We start from the raw sequence: 20,510 nt of genomic DNA on the forward strand, positions 1-20,510 counted from the left end.
TTGGAGATGGGGAGGCTTATGTTGTACTTCACTCACTGGGCTACTCAGTGGACATACAGTTAAATGGCTGCGTTCATCTTGGATGAACTGAATCTGTCTTTGCTTCTGTTCCACAAATCTACGGCAATGTCTGAGCAATCTCTTCTCATCCCATGCAAACTGAGCGCCTGGCCCAGCTCCAGCTGGTCAAATTGCAGCTCTGCAATAGCAGCTGCCTTCACTTCCCCCGTGCTCTTTCTATACATGCTTTTCTTTGAAAAAAAGCAAACGGACTATTTTGCATTTTGAAAGAAAATGTGACAAGTCGCTTCTATTTATGATCCCCAACGTCCAAAAGCCAAAGTGGTAAGAAGACAACATTTTCAGCCACAAAAACTGTGAAAAGAAATCAACAAATTCAAAGTAGACCAAGAAAGATGTGCCTATCTGTTGAAGTCCTGGTACTTGCTTTATCTTCAAACAAGATACAAAGCAATCCTTTTGCAGTTGGGAGCCCACATCACCATGGCACCCCATTGCCCAGCTCAGTGTATGCGGAGGCAGGAGCATCCCCCAGCATCTGATGTCACGTTGTTGCACAGCAACGACAAGTTATTACATCATCTGTTATTACATAACAGTGATGAGTTACCCTCTGAAAATATAACTCACATTTTTCTTCCACTTTTTTGGGTCATCTGACATGCGTATCTGTGGTTTCAACACCACACTTAAATAATATCTCTTGCTGTGTTTTGGTGCCAGCATAAATTTAAGTCATCCAAACAAGATTGTATATTTGAACTGACAAAGAATAAATTATTTGCATCTGGCATAACTGATGGTTGTGTCAAAGCCCTAGCATATAATTCTTAATCTTATAGATGCCTGTTTACTTGTGCACAAGATAGCTGAGCTGAGCCTCTTCCCAGAACAATTACCAAGTTATTGCTATGGGCTAGCCTGGGACTTCCAGGGGAAGCACCATATAAATGCTGCAGTCCTGGAGCACTCTGGAAGGCATACTGTGAACTAGAGATCAACACTCTGCTTTTTCCTCTTTATTTTCCAAGTAAAATGAGAATGGGAGTGTGTCGGGCGGGCGCAGAGCTGCAGGTATGTTTTTTGCTTCCATGTGTTCTCCAGCACAAGTACCCCCAAAACTGAATGCTGTGCAGTCGGAGGGGAAATGTTATTCACTCTCCTCCATGGCTGAAAAGGTGCTGTAATAATCCAGCCTGTGTAATACAATCTATTTCTTAAATGAAAACTATCTTTCAGTGGGCTAGGGTATTTTATGGTCGGTTTTAATTAATATTGATTTTATATGTTTAGAAAGAAAATCCACCAATTCAGATCTGGGAAATGTTTAAGATATGTTGTTTTTCTAGGAGAATTTTCATTGATTTTTATTAATCCTGCAGTTTGCAATGACTGGATTTTATCTGCTCTTGTGTATTTTATATTAGGATGCTAAAATAATCTATTGTATTTGATATTCAAATACATAACAGAAGAACTGTGAACTACAAAACCTAGGAGGGACATTTCTAGGATCTACCTGTTCTGCCCCAATAAAGGACTGGGGTCTTATTCTGAGAGATCAATAGGCTATGAAATCTCTGCCTCCTTATTAGCAGAATTAATTTTAAAGTGGCAATACACATCCTAGGAAATCTGCTTCATATTAAGAAGTCCAGATGTTTTCGGTCTCTCTGTCTGACATTCCCACCATCAGAATAAATTGTATTTCCAGACTAATGTAATAGATAAGAGATATGAATAAATCTCATACAGTTCAGATGATAAAATTAACATGCTGATGATATTTTAATGTTTCCATATAATCAAGGGGGCATGGATCATGCTTCCACCAGTTCCAATGTAATTCTGTTTTTTAATCTTTTCTCAAAGGAAAAAAAAAAAAAGAAGAGCATTAGAGAGGATTATACAGTAAACAGTATGTGCTCCAGTCTTAAAGCAAGTTGTTTGTGATATGGTTGAACGGCTTTGCCCAAAGGTATTGCAGCAAAGCAACTAATCCACTGGAGACTTGGGGTCAGAACCAGCATTCCTGCAGTGCAAGTGTGTCACTTACACATTGTAGCTTCTGGTGGAGAAGATCCACTGATCTGGAGAATAGTATTAACATATTAGAACCACTCATCATCCATATGACCTTATACGAAGGACACAAAATCACACTCATCTTACAGGCAGGAAATCTAACTGAATTTAAACTTAAGGAGGTCAGAATCTGGCCCAAAGTACAACAGTGGGTTTGCTGGAGCAAGGCATGGGGACAGGGTGAACTGAAATATAAAGACCAACGACAAACTAGATGCAAAGACATCAAAGGCAAAGGGAGGAAACAAAAAAGGGGGAGTGAGGAAGGAACCAAACATGCAGACTAAGCCTTGAGCCTAAGATGTGTTTATATTTAGCCAACGTTATTGGCATGAGTTGGAATTCATCAGGCAGAAGTCTTAAAAGGAGCTGAAGGGATCTGAAGACCCAATTCCAATAAACATTTTTATGCTGCCTGGGAATCTGACCGATGTACATGGCTTCAGACTCCAGGTTTTATTCTGTAATGTGAAAAAACATCAGGATGTGCCCCCTTCAGATATTTCAAGGGGAACATTAATCAGCTCCAGGACTAAATGGCACACTTTGAGATTGATAATGCATTACTCTATATTACTCTCTCTTTCCTATTTTTTTTTTTTTTAAGTATGGAAGAAAGTCTTGCTTTTTGAGCTAAAAAGTGTATGCAATTAAGTGTGAATATCATTATATTAAATTGACAGAAAAAGAGCAGGTGATCGCGTACTACAGAGAAGATCAACATCATGAATGTAATATTCAGAGGTGAATAACCTTAAATTTGCATGTTGAATCCTCATCTTGTCTTCTAAAGGCATTTAAATTCCAAGTCCTAATATATGTTTGAATTTTCACATGAAAAGAATTTGCCACCCTGTTTACCATCGTTTCTATGAAGAATCTTAACATTACTTTAAAAGCGACAATTAGCTGGTAATGCTCTCAGGCCTGAAAATTCACATTCCAATAATCTAAAGAGCTGCAATAAAGGTGAAGTTAATGAAGATCAGCTGCCAGCTATGTGCACAGACCCTATGTCAGGTGATGTTGAAGGGATAAAGAAGAGAGCTCAAACAGCCAGAGGTTCCTCTGGAAACTAATCTCCACGTCTTATCCAGAATCAATACATATCCTGGGGAACCTGCAGAATATCAGCATGCAATATGCAAAAAAAAAAAGAAAAGAAAAGAAAAGAAAAGAAAAGAAAAGAAAAGAAAAGAAAAAGAAAAGAAAAGAAAAGAAAAGAAAAGAAAAGAAAAGAAAAGAAAAGAAAAGAAAAGAAAAGAAAAGAAAAGAAAAGAAAAGAAAAAAAGAAAGCATACATGTAATGCAAAACTGTGCTAGGAGAAAATGAATCCTGAAGCACATCTCAGTGAATGAAAGTAAAACTTCCTCTACGGTAATTCAGCCCCTTCACCAATGCATCCATTACAATGTGGATTTGATGCATGAGTATTTCCCACACAAAATCTTTGTTGTGTGGCCCTATACCACGACACACAGAGAATGGGAACTTTCTGCACAAACATATTTCCTTGAGCCAAAACACTGCTGCAAGATGGTTTCACCTAACTGCACTGCAGCCGAGCAGCAGCTTTGACATGGGACTGAGTTATAAAGCTGGAAACTCCATTGATCTGCAGTTATCATGGGCAGAAAGCTCAACAGGACAGTTCTTGTGGCTGTACGAGCTTCTCCAGCAGAAACCTCCACCAAAGGATGCTCCCCCCCCAAAAAAATATATCTTGTCCTGGGACTGGAAGTATCTGAAGGTCTTTTGCTGTTATTAGGAATGCAACTAGCACTGTAGCTTGCAGTTTGCCACCAAAAAAGAGATCAGTATGATGTAACATTAAAATAATATATATATGTATTACTCATTTTTTTTTAAGGGTTCACTAATAAGAATCAGTAATACATTCCTCTGAGATAGGAACTTCAAACAAATTAAATACTTTACTATATGAAAAGGAATAAGCTCTGAGTGAACTACTTTTCCCTTTTATCCAGAAAAGACCAATGCCATATGCTAGAAACACAACAGGAGATGCACAAAGTTTCACAGAATGCTTCCTGCCACCTTTTTAATTCACAAGCATATGGATATATTCAATCAAAACATATTAATATCATCTTGCTCCTTTCAGCACCCGTACCTTTCTTTCGTTGGAAGTAAAATTAGTGATATTGTATGAGAAAGCCATTGTAATTAAAAGCACTTAAAAAAGCAATTTTAGCAAAACGACGACAATGCAAAAAGAGTATTCCAGCTGAAAATATGGAATCTTTTCAAGCTAAGGAAAGCCTGCTAGATCCACAGGTGCTCTGTAAACTTGGAAAAAAAACAGCTCAGGGGGTAAGAGAGGTCAGTAATGGTAACTCTGGTAGATACACATCTCACTTCTGCCAGTAAGAGACTCAGAGACGATCCACATGGTTCTAAACCATCTAAGATTGGTGTTTCCATGTCAGAAATGAGAATGCTGAAAGTGTTCTTGGAGGTGCACAGGGATCAGAAAGAGGATGCACAAGTTTGGATTAGGTCTATATTCTGCAAATCCTTAAAAATTCTTTCCATTTTTTCTACTGGTGCCCAGTCCTTACACTCTCATCCTCCTATTTAGCATTGCATGACCTTTGAGAGCTCAAGCAGAATTGTGCCATTTCCATCAGAGCACAGGTCTCTTGTGCAAGGCACACTGGGACTATACAAGCGCTGCTCCCAAGCACATGCACAAGGTGCCACAGAAACAGAAAGCTCAACCTTTGGCTCGTAAGTCATTTCTTTCCAAGTGATCTAAGAACACTAAACTCTTCAAGCAACACAGCACATTTTAGACACTACAAAACCACTCTGAACTGTCAGCATATTTCCAACAGATTGATGACTTCGAAGACCTCCAGTGTAGAGGGTAATGTTAAGGATCTGCAGTTACTCAGCTAAAGTTGAGATGAGGCATGCTTTCCTTCCAATCTTGGATATTGAATTTGAAAACCCTCATAGGTTTTGCTGTCAGAGTTGTTGCTTAAAACAGACCATTGTAGGAATGAGTTAAAAAATGAAGGATAGGAAAAAGTTTAAAGGATATATCTCTATCTTTTTCAAGCTAAAACTGGGACAAATTTGCAGTTCCACAGAAAAGTAAAAAATAATTACTGTGTTAAGTTCTTGTTCTGAGACTAGTGTTCTTTACAGCCAAAAACCCCTTAATGTCCCTAATGTAAGCATGAGGCAACACCTTTTATTATACAAAATTTTACCATCAGCAGAAGCTCAACGTGACCTGAAATGCGACTTACACATTGTATTTCACTGATTTTACTCAATTTCACAATGAATAGCCTTCAACACCAGACAAATATGCAACAGAAACTCAAAATAAAGCCAAATCAGAGCAACATTAAAAACCATAGCAATAAAAATATTTAAAGATTTTGTAACTTGTTACACTATAACTCTACCACTGTAATTCCTTCTTATTTTTTGCATAAACCCATTTATGGTACAGAAGTAAGACATTATAATAACCATATGGCTTCCCAAACCCTCACATTCCTTCTTTTACCCACCTATAATTCCACAAACTAGTCACCCTGTAAATTTGGCCTTCATTGTTCAAGGTATCTCTAAATAATCAGCACTCTGTGCAACGTCTGCTAGAGTTTAATGAGTATAAAAGAACAAATATGTGAACTGGAACATATAAGAAACACCAGAATAGCTAACAAATTTAACCCACACATGGTGAAGCTGGCCATACATCCAGAAGTTTGGGAGAAATGTAATTCTAAGAGATAATACAATACTCAATATGCCATCTCTCTAGAGAGTTGGTTTAGAGTATTACAAAACTACATATTTGTTAAACATGAATACATTTTTAATTAAGTATAAGGAAGATAGCCAAAACAGTCTACTATAGCTGGAATGGAAAGCTTCACTCTAGGAGGAATAGTTTGAACGCTCCTTCTATTGAACTTTAATCTGTGCCTAAAAATTGAGGGTTGTAATATCCTTCTAACATTGCCAACTGCAAGGTCCATGGGAAATGCATGACTTACAAATCTTCTTGAGAAAGAGGTGCTTAAATATCTCCTCCTCTTGCATTTGCTTTTGCTAATGAAAGCTACCTTTCTTTTCTTCCAACCTCCTGGAGGTAATTATTTCTATTTGACTCACTAGTCAAGCTTCCAGCGTCTTTTACAAAAGCACCAGCAGGTTTTGGGTAGTTTCAGCAAAGCCATTAATTAGCTGCAAAATGGGCTCATAAATTCAAGAAGTGATATACTGCTCCTACATTGCTCTTCCTTCTGACTGGAGGACAGCCCATCCCTGCCTACAGCCAGTGGTCAAGCATGGCCCTGGGGACAACCCAATGCATACTCCAGACACTTTGTAGAGCTTGTACTTCTTCACTGAAAGACAGATGTGAAGTATTATACAAAAAACAAAAGGCTGAGCTGCTCACGAAGCTTTTTTTCACTAATCTTCATATGACAATGCAATCTTTAATGAATCAATCAATGTAAAGTCTCCAGGCAGGAAGGTTCTAAACTTACTGTATAAAGCAGGCATTTAATTTTGATTTAGTGAGATAGTTATTACTTATTAATTGGATAACATTATGAAAGGTGCGTACGTGTATATCAGTTAAACATTAATTAGTTACTATAGTGAGAAATACTATATACCACAAGAAGCTGCCTTACATGCCCCTTAAATAAACTTAATTACATGGAAAGAAGTTCAGGAGCACATTCTCTTATATGTTTAAACACTAGTATGAAAAATAAATTATCCTGCTAAGCTCCTCAGACAAAGCATGGCTTCTGGAATTTACAGAAATAGTACTTACATGATAATATTCTATGTAGTGCAAAACATTCAAGAAAATATTTTATGTCACTTAGTTCACCAGGTATGCACACAAGAATCAGAAGTCACCTCTTTTCGGAATTATCTGAGATTTAAGAGCAGTTTAATTATGAAGAAGGGCATGCCAGGTGAAATCAGGATCACACAATGAATTTCTACTTCCTCAAAACTCTTAATGGCCAACTGTATCTCTCCTTCTATGACTTTTTGTTTTCTAGAATATTCACTGGACACATTTCAGGGATGGAAAACTGTTTCCCATGTTATCTCTTCCTCAAGCAAACCATTCTGTCTGCCAATAACCACACTGCTTCGAGACTAACGAGATCATTCCCACTGGTGTGATATGGTCAGAGCAGCCACCTTCGCTCACCTCACTTGGCTCTCCGTCTATGTTTAACGAATGTTTCCTCTCCAGAAAGGGCTAAAATCAACTTTCTTAATTTAGACAACATTCTGCAAAGACACTTCTGGGTATTTACATGGGGTAATCAGACATTTTCACTTAAACAGCACATCAAATGCAGACCACAAGACTGATTTCACTGAATTTCCTGGAGCAGCCAGATAACCTGACTGTGAGAGTGCAGCCATACTGCCCAGTCAATGCTCATCCCTTTTCAGTATCTCCTCACCAGCTACCCTGCCTCTCAGTGAGAAAGTCAGCACCTCTGAATGCACACACGTCCCAGAGAGTGTAAAAACAAGTAATAGTCTGTGTCATATGGTGACAAATACAGTTCAAAGTACCATTATCGCTTGTTCTCGTGGTGATAATTAATCTCATCATCATTATCATAATGAGAAACCATGTTCGGAAAATGCTGATTGAAAAACTCTGATATAAAAAATACAAGTCATTCACTGCCCTGCCACCCTAACTGATTCTTACATTTGCGTTGATTAGTGCAGTCTTCCAAATAAATTTTAAATCCCAATCCAAACTTTTCTAGTGTTCTTATGTTTCACTTCATGATTTTTTAAAATGTTCCACTCTAGCATGGAGTGCTAGGATTGCACTTTTGTTCATTAATTTATGATGGATCTTTAATCAGAATCTTTTCCTGATTCTGCTCCACTTCCAGTGATGTGGTGACAGAGAAAGGAGAAATAAATGGGGATGGAGAGAGAATGAGGGAAAGGAGGTGATAGTGAGAGGGAAGAGGGAGGGGAGAGGGGGAGAGAAGAAGAAAGAATGGGAAAAAAAGGGGCATAAAGGTGGGAAAGAGGAAGGGAAGGAGGGAGGGAAAAGGGAGGGAGGAGGAAGGAAGGAGGGAGGAGGGAAGGAGGAAGGAGGAGAGGAGAGAGAGAGAGAGAGAGAGAGAGAGAGAGAGAGAGAGAGAGAGAGAGAGAGAGAGAGAGAGAGAGAGAGAGAGAGAGAGAGAGAGAGAGAGAGAGAGAGATAGATAGAGAGATATATAGATATATAGATATAGAGAGAGAGAGATAGAGAGATAGAGAGAGAGAGAGAGTACGTAGATAGTAACGTACTAACGTATAGTAGTAGAACGTAACTACGGTTAAAGTACGTTAAGTACGTACGAGTAACGTAACGTAACGTAACGTACGTTAACGTTAACGTTAACGTTACGTTACGTTAACGTTAACGGTAACGTACGTACGTACGTATCGTACGACGTACGTACGTACGTACGTACGTACGTACGTACGTACGTACGTAACGTACGTACGACGTACGTACGTACGTACGTAGAACGTAACGTACGTACGTACGTACGTAGTACGTAGTACGTACGTACGTACGTAGAGAGTAGACGAGAGTACGTAGTAGTACGTAGTAGTAGTAGAGTAGTGAGAGAGAGAAGAGAGAGAGAGAGAGAGAGAGAGAGAGAGAGAGAGAGAGAGAGAGAGATAGAGAGAAGAGAGAGAGAGACGAAGAGAGAGAGAGAGTGAGAGAGAGAGAGAGAGAGAGGAAGGAAGGGAAGGAAGGAAGGAGATAAAAGAAAAATTGAAAAAAAAGGAAAAAATGAAAAATATAAAAAGGAAAAAAAGATGAAAGAAAAAGATGAAAAGAAGAAAGGAGAAGAAAATGAAAGGAAAGAGGAAAGGAGAAAGGGAAAGGAAAAAGTAAAAAGAAAGGAAAGGGTCTTAACATAATAAATAAACCAACCCTATCATGGGCAAATATAAACTATGATAGATAAGCATTACATATTCCAATTTTTCTCTAGTTTTAAGCTCAGAATTAGACATTGTAAACATAAAGACAGTAACTGAAACCACGGGATTTTATATTTTATATGCCACTGGGAATATGGTCTGATGTACATTAGGCCGTAACCATACACAAAAAGATTGCAATGCTATACAACATTACTCTTTATTATCCTTTAAATCAAGATTATTTCAAAAAAAAAAAAAAATGCATATAGAATATATGTCAATCCTATACCATAAATCTACATGGAATAATCTGGTAGTAGTTGAAATCGTAAGGCTGCACTGTAAAAGGAGGTGGATCAGTTGATCAAAGTGGCTTCTTCCAGTGTTTTATCTGTTCTGAACATATTAATTGACTCACAGCATGGCTATATACATATGCACAATCATTATGTGATAAATTAAAAAGGGGTACACAATAAGCTTAAGTCACCATAAATCATATAATAAACATCTGAATGAGAAAATTTAATAAATGATATGTTTCCACAACAACTTCATCCCCTTCCATTAAATCTGTATCCCCCTAGGACTTGTTCTAATATTCTCAATCCCTAAGTACACATCATTTATTAGAAGGAGGGAAAAAAAAACAACACAACTCACCCTTCCAGGATGTGTATCCTCCTCTGACTTTTTGGTCTGGCATTTTCTCCTGTGTGGACAGAATTCAGCCCCCAGACTGTAGTTGTTTTGGATGGAAAATGATTTCCTACTCTGTGTAAACTTTTTCATTTTAAAAATGTCTCTAATCTGCGTCAGCATGACACCATGTGAATGGGTGAACAGGAAAGGCACAGGGAAGAACTCCTTTCAGATTGTTGTTATGCCTTCTTGAGAACAGCAGCTTTGACTTCTGTTGCCTACATCCTACACAAATGCCTTATGTGCAGAACTGCCAGCCAGCAAGAACTGGCTGAGACCTTCCTTTGGCATGGGCAGAAACTCCAATCTAAACCCAAGAAGCTTTTCAGATAGCATCTGACGCATATTTTGCAAAGAGAAGTTTCTTCTGCAATTAGTTTTGCTGCAACAAGCTCTATCTTTGCTAAAAAGAAACCTTTTCCTAGCTTAAGAAAAAGAATATTTTTGTAATACAGAGAACACACTGGAATTAAGACCATCTTCTTCCCAGCACTCCAATGTGACTTTGGAGAAATCACTTTTAATCCCACATTGCCTAGGTGTCAGAACTGATCTTATTTAACAGTTTTGATAATTATTTTGACAGAGAATGCAAGTACACCAATGACATTGTTTTCATGACATGAATTTGGAAGGCACTGCCAACCCAAAGGAATATCGGACTACAGGTAAATTAAATCATCTGGAGACAGCAATGACAAAAGTAGGATAAAATTTTGTGATTCAAGATTGCAAGATCATTAATTTGGAGGCAAATAGTGAGTATTTCTGCTGACAGTTTGTATTTCCTGCTCAGAAGGCAAAAAAAACATAACATTCTGACTATAAGCCACCAGTGAGATGCATCTGTAAACACAAAAGCAAATGGTACATTTTAGCATAGGGAAGGATGAGTATTCTCATTAGCAGTAGGAACGTTTTCATACTTTTGCACAAGTCCATGTGCACAGCATGTCAAGTTTACACAGTTCTTCAGATTGCTCACACAGAGGAAGAAAGCTGATATGGAATAGGGATACTCAGAGTAAAGTACAAACTTCCTAAAGTGATGAAAATGAAAAAAAAAAGTGCCTCATTTGTCTCAGCAAAATGAAAGAAGGCTGGGACTAAAACTATTTAAATCACTAAGCAACGTTGGTGCAAATCCAAATAGACATTCACTGGCTACAGGTAAATTCTGACTATTAGAAGAAAATGTCCAAATGACATCTTCAGGCAGCAGAGAAGTTCTCTCATAGTAGTAGCAGTAGAAGCAAACTGACTTTAAATTAGTTTGGCATGTTTCTGGTTCATAATGCTATATTACATCAAACAACAAACACAAGTACAAAAAGAGAATTTCTCTATTTCCACTAGTTCTAAATACATTTTACAGTACCCTTGCTTTTTGATTTCCCATTGAACTGCATTAAAAAAAAAAAAGAGATGTTAAAACTATTTTTTCTTATACTAAAACCTTCCATCTTTTTCAACTAACTTGTCTGATTTCCATGATCATAAAGAACTGTATAATATTAAATTATAACAACACCAATCAAAGGCATGGGGAGCAAGAGGATTCTCAATTGCAGCCCATGCATCACTCAGTATCATCAGAGAAGAGGAGATTGAAAAGCACATCAATTCACATAACTTTCTCCCAGTGCCCATTGTCTTTTTCAGTTTCTAATGATACTGAAGTGCCTCCATGATTAAAATTTAAAGCCTTCCCAGTAACCAAGTAATTTGCCCCAAACTCCTTATCTGGCACTCACCATGAAGACTCTGATTTTAATATACCATTAATCAAGCTCCAGCCAAGTTTACTACTGATACTTTCAATTACAGAGGAACTAACTTCATTCTTCCTAGAGTATCAGTGAGAGACCACTTCCTTGATTAGCCATAGACCCTAACAACAGACAGATAAAAGAATCAGGTTTGATGCCCCTTGCTGAAGGAACTATTTGTTGTGAATTACAAATCAGTAAACAGAGTTGGATCTCTCTACTGCAGGATACACTTCAGCCAAATTTTGAGCCATACGTATCGTATTATAATAAAAAACATCAACCGGTTTCAAGTTTTACAGTGCAGTAATAATACGTGATTTGATTAAATGGAAATTAATGCAATGGTGAGTTTAACAGGCAAGTTCTAAATATCAGCATATTTTACAACACAAACATTTACACAAATGCGCATGATGCGTGCTTAATTTAAGCATATGAATAGGTCCACACTCTTCAATAGGACATCTCATGCTCTAAGTGATGCACGTGCGCAAGTGATTGCAGGATCAGTTATCAGAAAATGATCCCTGGTACAATTTATAAGAATTCCAACAGATTGCAAATAGCTATGATTTGTCACACAACATCTGGTCTCTTCTCTCCGCAATCAAATGGACAAATGGAAATAACAATACAGACTGCGAAAGCGCAGCTTGTAAAAAACAATTAGAGAGAGAGGGACCCATACCTTCCCCTGCCAGTGATGGAATTTGCACAGGACTGGCTGGCTCAGCTAACAAAGAGTCAGCGTTTGTTTGAGCTGGAGTGCAACTTCCACAGAACAAGAATTTCATTCTTCATACAGCAAGCATTTCAGGAAAGCCTCAGGCTGAACGGGATCCCAAGACTCATTTGTGCCCCAGGGAGCCGCAAAGTTCCAGCAGGGCTAAGTTGCTGCCTCCATCAAAATACAAAGTCACCTGAGAGGGAACGTTTAGGAAGAATAATAGGAATAATCTGTGCAACACCATTTAAACAAAGAATGAGATCAATATTCATTCCTAGTCTCTGGATGGCACCATTTGCTTGATTGTCTGGCTTATCCGATTAAAAATAAGTTTCAATTTTAAGAAAAGAGTAATTATTCAATTCCTTGAAATATCTGAGTTCACTGTCATTCAAACCCATCACATGCAAGCAATCATTCTCAATATTAGTTACCTAAAAGTCTTAGCCCATCAGCATATTTTGTGGTACTTGAAGGCTAAATCCACATCTATTTAGGTGGAGCCTGTTTTATGAAGAAGAGAGAGATTTGGGCAAGACAACAGACTCCCTGCAGAACGATGACCAAGAAACTGTAAACACGTGTTTGTTTTTTTCAGATTATGAGCAATGCTGATGGTCCTTCGGAGGGCACAGCCTCATCAGTGACCCCACATGAAAGAACCCCAGCACAGCTTCACAACTGGTGAGGACAAGACAATGTTCAATAGAGAAAGTTTATATTTTGGTATTCATCCAAAACAAAGTTCCCAAATTCCTATTGCTTACTCTTCCTTTAATTTTTTTTTTTTTTTCTCTGACGGTGTCAAGTGGAATGGATGAGACACAAAACACACCACTTAGATTTTTCCTGAGGTTTTACATTATCCCAAGCATAGTAATACCTTTTTTGTTACGATTCATAATGTTAACCAATTCTTTTCTGTCAACTAGTAATTTTTTGGCAGATCCCTTTTGCATGATTCATGAAGGACCAGTAAAAGGCTAATTGTTCAAATTAATTTGCGTAAATGACTAAGCAAGAGATAACAAAATTACATCTGCACTTGTTTGGCAAAGATTCAATAGCAGCGGCCCTGTACTGCCAGCTGCTTCCAGACAACACTCTTGCAGAAATTAAAAGCTACAAATATTAATTAATACACTTTTTTGGTACGTTAATTTGCACTGAAAGGTTCCGGAGTACAAAACTGCTGAGAAGATGAACCATGATAATTAGAATTAATGGGATGGATGCATGTTTTTTGCAGCTGAAGTTTTAAAAACCCATGAATGGAACTGGGAACTTGGAACTGACATTCTCATAAATCTCTATGATAATGCCGCTATTAGTATTAGAAGGATTAAGTACTGTGGCTCCAGCGTTATCCATCACATGACACGTTGTATCCCATCTGTCACTGCAGCAGCTAAGACATGATAGCTGTCCTTGAGGAAGCCGTATGAAAAGCTTTGGGAATTCAAGGAATTGTGGTGCTGAGTGTCGGGCGACAAAATGAATCGCTCAAACCTCTGACTCTCCAACAGAAATAATGGCCAGTGCTCTGTACTTGTCAGCTTAGTGCTTTAACAAATACTCCGACTGTGGTATCTGTATTTAAGTTAAGTTAAGCAGTCTGAATTAGAGATAAATCAGGCAGGGAAAAGGAACAGCCAAATGTCAGAGATTTTTATCTTTGGCTCGTTTCTCTCTGTGCAGGTTGGATGTCTGTGGGACCATTTTTACTAATGTGCCCCCAATTAATTTTGCATATTTTAGGGCAGTGAGCACCGTGGGAGCACCACGTGGAAACAACACTCAAGTTTTACTTGGAATCAGTAATGAGACCATTTATCTACTCCACAACATTATCTGCACGTTATCACGATGCAAATCCCCTTCCACATGGAAATGCTGTTGCAAGAACATGAAATTTTAGATGAGCTCTTCCTTGATGCTGTACCTGTCAAATTAACTGTTTTTTTTTCCTTCAAAAGCTGTACTTCTACATTATACAAATACTTCACAGGGACATAGATGCAGTGAGTCTAGGCTAACCTATTTTACCAATTTTTCAATGCTAACAACAAATTGTAGAAAAGGTACTTCCAAGCTTTCAAAAGTAAAAATTTTTAAATAGTACTTTAATTCTATTTTCAGTGATACCTGTGATGCCATGTACGTGGAAATGCATGTGAAAGCATATCCAGAATGTATTGCTCCTGCATGGTGTGGCAGAAAAAAATATCTAAATTATGCTTTCACCATTTCTTAAGCCCCCCCCCGATGCAATGGTTCACCTACCAAGGCTGACCAGTACATCCTCTGTCCTTTTTCAGAACAATCACTCTGGAATTCAATTCATTCAGTTCAAGATTTTGCAGAACAACAATCTTTCCAATCTTTTCTTTTTCCTAGTTGAGTTTGTAAAGTAATACCAGAAAAGGCATGTGACCTGCAACAGAAATGTATCCCCTATCTTCCAGCACACCATTTCACAGGCTCCCCATGTTGTTATGCCTTTACACTGAACTAATGGACCATTTCCTTCTTCTACAATGAGATAAATCTGTGTCTATTTGCCTTTTATTCATCTGCATGAGCTGGAAAAAAAACAAACAAAAAAACCACACCACCTTATGTCCCATCTCCGATGACATCATTGAACAAGATAAAAAATTCTTCCTGACCCTGATCCTCAGCATCTGGACTGTTAATATTGTGCAGTCAGATGGCTTGCAGTCTCACAGCGAAGTCAATGCAAAGCTTTCCATCCTTCTTTGGGTATCAGACTGAACTGGGAACACAGTGGCAGTCAGGGGTGTCGTGAGCTCCCCTCTCATACCCACACATTGAAATGTACCCCATTTGATACAAAAGCCTGAGAATCATTAGGTAGATGCATCCTTCAGAGCTGAGCTGATCATAATAATAATACTTAGATGACAAGCCACATAGTAACTGAATAAGTTCATGAGCCACAACACAACAGATAACACAGGAAAAAAAAGAAACAGGAGCATGTGTAAGAACACAACACAAAACCACTTATTTGCCATCTAAATACGATGGCATTATAAAAGAAAATGCAGGAAAATAAGAAAATAATTCAAAATCAGAAATGTTTTCCATTTCTGTAGCAAATTATGCCCTGAAAATCCAAAGCACTTCCAAGACTCTTCAAAGCTGTTTGCAGATTGTGAATTCCAAAACCCCAGAGAGCCAACCACTGCCACTACAGCCTTGCAGATTGGCAGAAGGATGAAGGGGATACAAACTTTTGTCCATAGCATAATCTGAAATATGTTTATCCCCTCTATGCTTTCTCAGTAAAGCTGAGAGGATGTGATCCTCCTAGCATGGATTTTGCTCTTTTTTCTTTGCTAATTCAAGATTCCTAAGCAGTTCCTTCAGAGCAGGCACCTTTGCAGTGTTCTGTTGCTACATTTGAGGGCTGTCCTGTTTCCCCCCCGTTCTTGTTACATAACAGCATCATTTTCTGCTGGTTTACCAAAAATTTATGGAGATCCAGAGAGATTCATTAACATGCCCTGTTCACTATTGGCACCCCTGAGCCAAGCAGCAAATAGAAGCAGGTGGTACCCAGTGTCCAAAAAGATACCATGCAAAGCACTTGCAAGCACTCACACAAGGTCTGGTTTTGGCAAGCAAGCGAAGGCGTAAAGTTGGAATTTTTAAAGTGATAAGAGATAGCCAAGCTTTCATCACATTTTAGAAAAAAATGTCTCTATGTATCATACCCCACAACATCACCTAATAATTAATAAAAGTCTCAACCACCACTAAGCCCATTTGTATGCCATTTGTAATCATTGTTTCCACGGGAATTTCTCTTTGCTTTATTTCCCTTCCTGCATTTCCCTCTGAACATCCCTGCCATGCTTTGCACGTTTTGGTTGCTACCAGAATGGAAAGAGTAGTAAAAGAGAACCAGACTGGCAGCTGTAAAAATGAAGTCCCCTGCTTCTGTGCCGAACAGATGCCATGTGTGCATCCACAGGGCTGTGTTTATCCGAGCAGCTTACGCTGCATCAGCCCTGTTCTGCAAGACCATGGCAGAGGGTGGCGAGAAAGGGATGATTTATATTTGTGCATCAGACATCCTAATTCCCTCATGCACACTTTCAATAGAAAGAGACACCAAGAGCTTTAGAAATGTGTTGCTAATTATACATCTCATCAAACGCTCAACACTTATACTCGCGATGAGCACAAAGCACTTGTCTGCTCTGCCACCTATCCCCTTCCTGAGTTGTCCTTTTTAATGGTCTCTTATGTAAAGAGAGTTGGCCGCTTAAATATTTGAAATCTGCCAGTTTTAAAAGATTTAAAGTATTTTAAAAATGCAGAATAGATTTTTTTTCTTGTGCTCTTCACTGATACTTTTTTTTTTTTAATTAAAAAAATCCCTTTGGGCTATGAATGCCAAGTTGTAGCCCAGAGGGAATTTTTATTGCTGATATAAACCCCTGGAAATCAGAGTACGTATACATATACCACAGAGCCTGATAAACCCTTGACTGTGACACTGCTACTGAGGGCTGCTATAATATCTGATGACAAAACTGACAGATTACTTCTGATGAGAACGTGGAACCCTTTTTGTTTTTAACTTGACCCTGAAGACATGTCATAACATTTGTAATATCTGCAATAAAGTGTCAACTATACTGCTGTAAGACTGCTGGAGCTTGGAGTTAAGCATTCAGTTTAGTGCTCCTACAGCTTTCCATTACAAATAAAAAGGACTCTTAATTTCCTTTTGGACAGTTCGGACCTAGTTTAAGTGCACTGATTTGTCTTGGCAAATATGAAGCAGTTGTGGAGAACACGACTACTGGAAAAGAAATCCAGAGCAATCGACGAGGCAGAATAAAATAAACCTATCAATCGTTTCTATATAAATTCAAGATTTACAGTTCAGTAGAAACAATCTTAGCAAGGGGCTGCAATAAGTGAATGTCAACCATCACCTCAGTAGTAGGGCTAACTTGATTTCAGTCTGCAGGAAATTAAAATTTGACTCTAACATCTGAGCTGCAGAAGGCTCACGAAGCACAGGAAGACTAATTCCAAAGGGATAAAAATGTCAGTAATGTCTCCCATTCCCTGTAGTCAGATGTCATGTTTTGGAGCCCGGACATTCAATTAGGGAAACGAAGCCTAATGGGCTGCTCTCACCAACCCTGTAGCTCCCATAAGCCATTTTCTCCTGCTATTGAGCCACATTAGTCAAGATGGCCTTAAGAAAACTAATCTTGCCATTGATATAACATCTACTCTTTGGCTTGGAGATGGCATTTCTAAAGATGCTCAATGCAAATTGGAGCAGAGAAGCCCCACTTCTCTGATAAGTTGTCCCAGAATTAATAGCTTGATATAAAAGTGAGCACCAGGCACATTTCCATGAAAGACAATATTTTGCTGCCACTAACAAGGGCTGATTTCTTTGTCTAAGTGTACAATATAGTAAAACTAAGCTTTATTTCCCAAGAGATGAAATACTTCATTTATTCGTGTAACTTCCTCAGACTTTATATTCTTATGTGTTTCAGGACTTCAGTAGTTGCCTTCTTGTAATATTTCAGCTTTTAAGCTGTTTTCTTGCCTCACTGAACTCACATAAGATACATCTGAAAGCTTTAGTACAAATTTACTTCGAATAAAGTCTTCAATTCATTTTCATGGCACCAAAAAGACAGCTTTAATAACTGCAATGACAAATAAACTGGAAATCATTCCAGGCCTTTTCACTTAACTGACAAGTAGAACGCTCTCATAATGAGCCGCAGGTTTTACGTTTTCTCTTTGACCATAATAGCTTCATTTAAGAGCGTCAGACCCTGACACTTCATCATTTATCTACATTATTTCTCATCTTCTTTCAAATAAATTATGGAATACTAGACTGAGCACATAAAAACAAAGTGACTTGTTATCTGTAAACAGCAAGATAAATTGTCCAGAAGTTCCTCATTTAGTTCCTTTTAAATTTAAGGGCAAGTTATCGGTTGTACCTTCCTTTTTTTTTTTCCATCCCAATTTTTTGCATTTTTTTACAGCCATCTTATTCTGTTGCCAGTGGCCTTTGTGCAGCCATCCAAAGCCTGATGATAGTGCAGTAGGCATAAAACAATTCCATTATCCCAAGGTTGGCCAGGGTAGCACAGAAAGGAAAAAAATATTGAAAAAATCAAATAAACAACTTACATGGATGTTTCTCTCCATCTGTAAAATTCCTCGTCCATAATACATCTTGTCATACTAGCAAATGTGACACATCCAAAGTAATGAACAGTGGGTCTGTAACTGCTCCTGCCTTTAGAAAGATAGCGCCTATTCTTACCATCAGCATAAGTCCCCCTTCCCTGGTGAAACACATTAATTCTTGTCTTAGAGCTGTGCTGAACACTTGGAGCTTGCATTTATTTTATTTTAAAATTATATTGTTCAAAACACAATTAGCAACGCTGCACTTACATTTTAATTACTACTGACAGGTGAAATTAAGAGAGGTTTCATTTACTAATATTGTGCATTTCCAGTGCACCTCCCCCTGTGAAAAACCACCGAGCACGTCTACCCGATGTCATGGGTAGACCCCACGAGCCCCCAAGCCTTATCCTGATCTGAAGGCTGCGTGGCCACATCAATGGCAAACAGCCATCAGCACATTTAACCCTGCCAAGTTAAAGGACATGTTAGCATTGGTGCCATCTCACAACGCGCCCTGTAGGATCAGCTTCAGGGCACTTCCCACACATTGCAGCCCTTCTCTGGGGGTGTGCTCAGATTATTCTGGTTTTACAGATGGAAAATTTGATACACGGGAATGTCTGTAGCGGGATGTTGATGGCTACACTGAATAGTGCTACAGATTCTGAGCCATAACTGTCAAGACAAAGCGAAAACCATAGAAGTAAAAACTAGATTGGAAGCCTTTTCAAATTGCCCTAAATTGTATTTTGAAGGATTTCTTTAAAAAAATATAGTGAAATTAAGACACCCACCCTAGAGTCCTTCATCCCAAGAGCATCCTTAAGAAAACAAGGAGCTGGTAAGAGCCTGAAGAACTCAGATCACTGGGAGGGACACACTGCCCAAGTGAGCTGCTGAGCCAAGACACAACCAGCTATACAGAAGAGAACTGTAGAGTCAGAGAAGCACTTCTTAGAGGGCTCCTCAGCACATATAAGGCCAGACCTTGACCTGCTTGATTTTCTAAGTAATTTTTTTTTTCTAAGCTCTTTCTTTCTTCTCATCTCTGAGCTCAGTGTGCTGGCATCGTGGGCACGCAGCCATCTAGCAATTCAATCATGTTATCTGTGCATTGCAGGCAACAATCAAATAAAGACAAAAATAAGAGTTTAAGCCGAGGTTCCCATCAGCTGCAATTCTATATACATAACATTTTAATTATATCTCATCTCCAGTGTAATAGTTAGAGATGTCATTTGATACAGGTTGTTTTTTTTTTTCTTTTTTTTATTTGAAAAATTAAATCTAACTAAATTAGCAAAAATAAAGTAGTAAAAGTTAATTGGGAATTATCTACTCCAAAATAACTCTTACTGGTAAATGCTTTGTGTGGTTATAAAAGGCTGATAAATATAATTGTATTTATGTAATGAGTATCATGTTTAATTTACTGTACTTGGTTGTTTTATACACCGTTTTAAGCAGGCCTCATAAGCGAGCTTCATATTATTGCTTGTATCTCTTTTTATATTAAAAAAAAAAAAAAATCACCATTGGTTGCAGCACACAAGCAATGTCCAACAGATTTTGAGCAAGGTAGCGTTTAGCAGTTTGTCCAGAGAAATAGTCGGGATGACCTGCATCTGTATGACCTAAAAACAAGAGCGTTTAGCAACGCTCTGCACACTGATGTTTCATGCCCAAGTGGGTTGACACAACGTGTAGCACTCCAGCATATGTACTCTGTGGGGTAAGAATGGTGATGTTCATCTCCGAGCTCACCGTCAGATGGGCAATTACAATGTGCACGACAAAGGGGTAATGCTCGCTCCTGGCAGGGTGAAATCTCGTTTTTGCACTTCACCTTCAGTTAGTGCAATTTTGGTCAAATGTTTTCACGTTCCAGAAAGCACGAGGCAAGCGAGCTGCTGACTTTGTGACTTACACGGTTTGTTCTGTTGTAGGAACAGACTTGAGGCTGTGCCATTTTTCTGTTACTGTTATTAAAAATTATACAGAAAAAGCC

General features: G+C 38.4%; 1 long non-coding RNA gene across 1 annotated transcript; it reads left to right on the forward strand.

Annotated features, from left to right (window-relative positions):
• Positions 1-664: 664 nt before the first annotated feature.
• On the forward strand, positions 665-16,642 carry LOC109368635. The gene is made up of 3 exons (XR_002116870.2): positions 665-1,095; positions 12,885-12,970; positions 14,045-16,642. It is a non-coding gene; the product is annotated as an uncharacterized LOC109368635 (long non-coding RNA).
• Positions 16,643-20,510: the final 3,868 nt, after the last annotated feature.

Source organism: Meleagris gallopavo, chromosome 7 (assembly GCF_000146605.3).
Source record: "Meleagris gallopavo isolate NT-WF06-2002-E0010 breed Aviagen turkey brand Nicholas breeding stock chromosome 7, Turkey_5.1, whole genome shotgun sequence".
Lineage (NCBI taxonomy): Eukaryota > Metazoa > Chordata > Aves > Galliformes > Phasianidae > Meleagris > Meleagris gallopavo.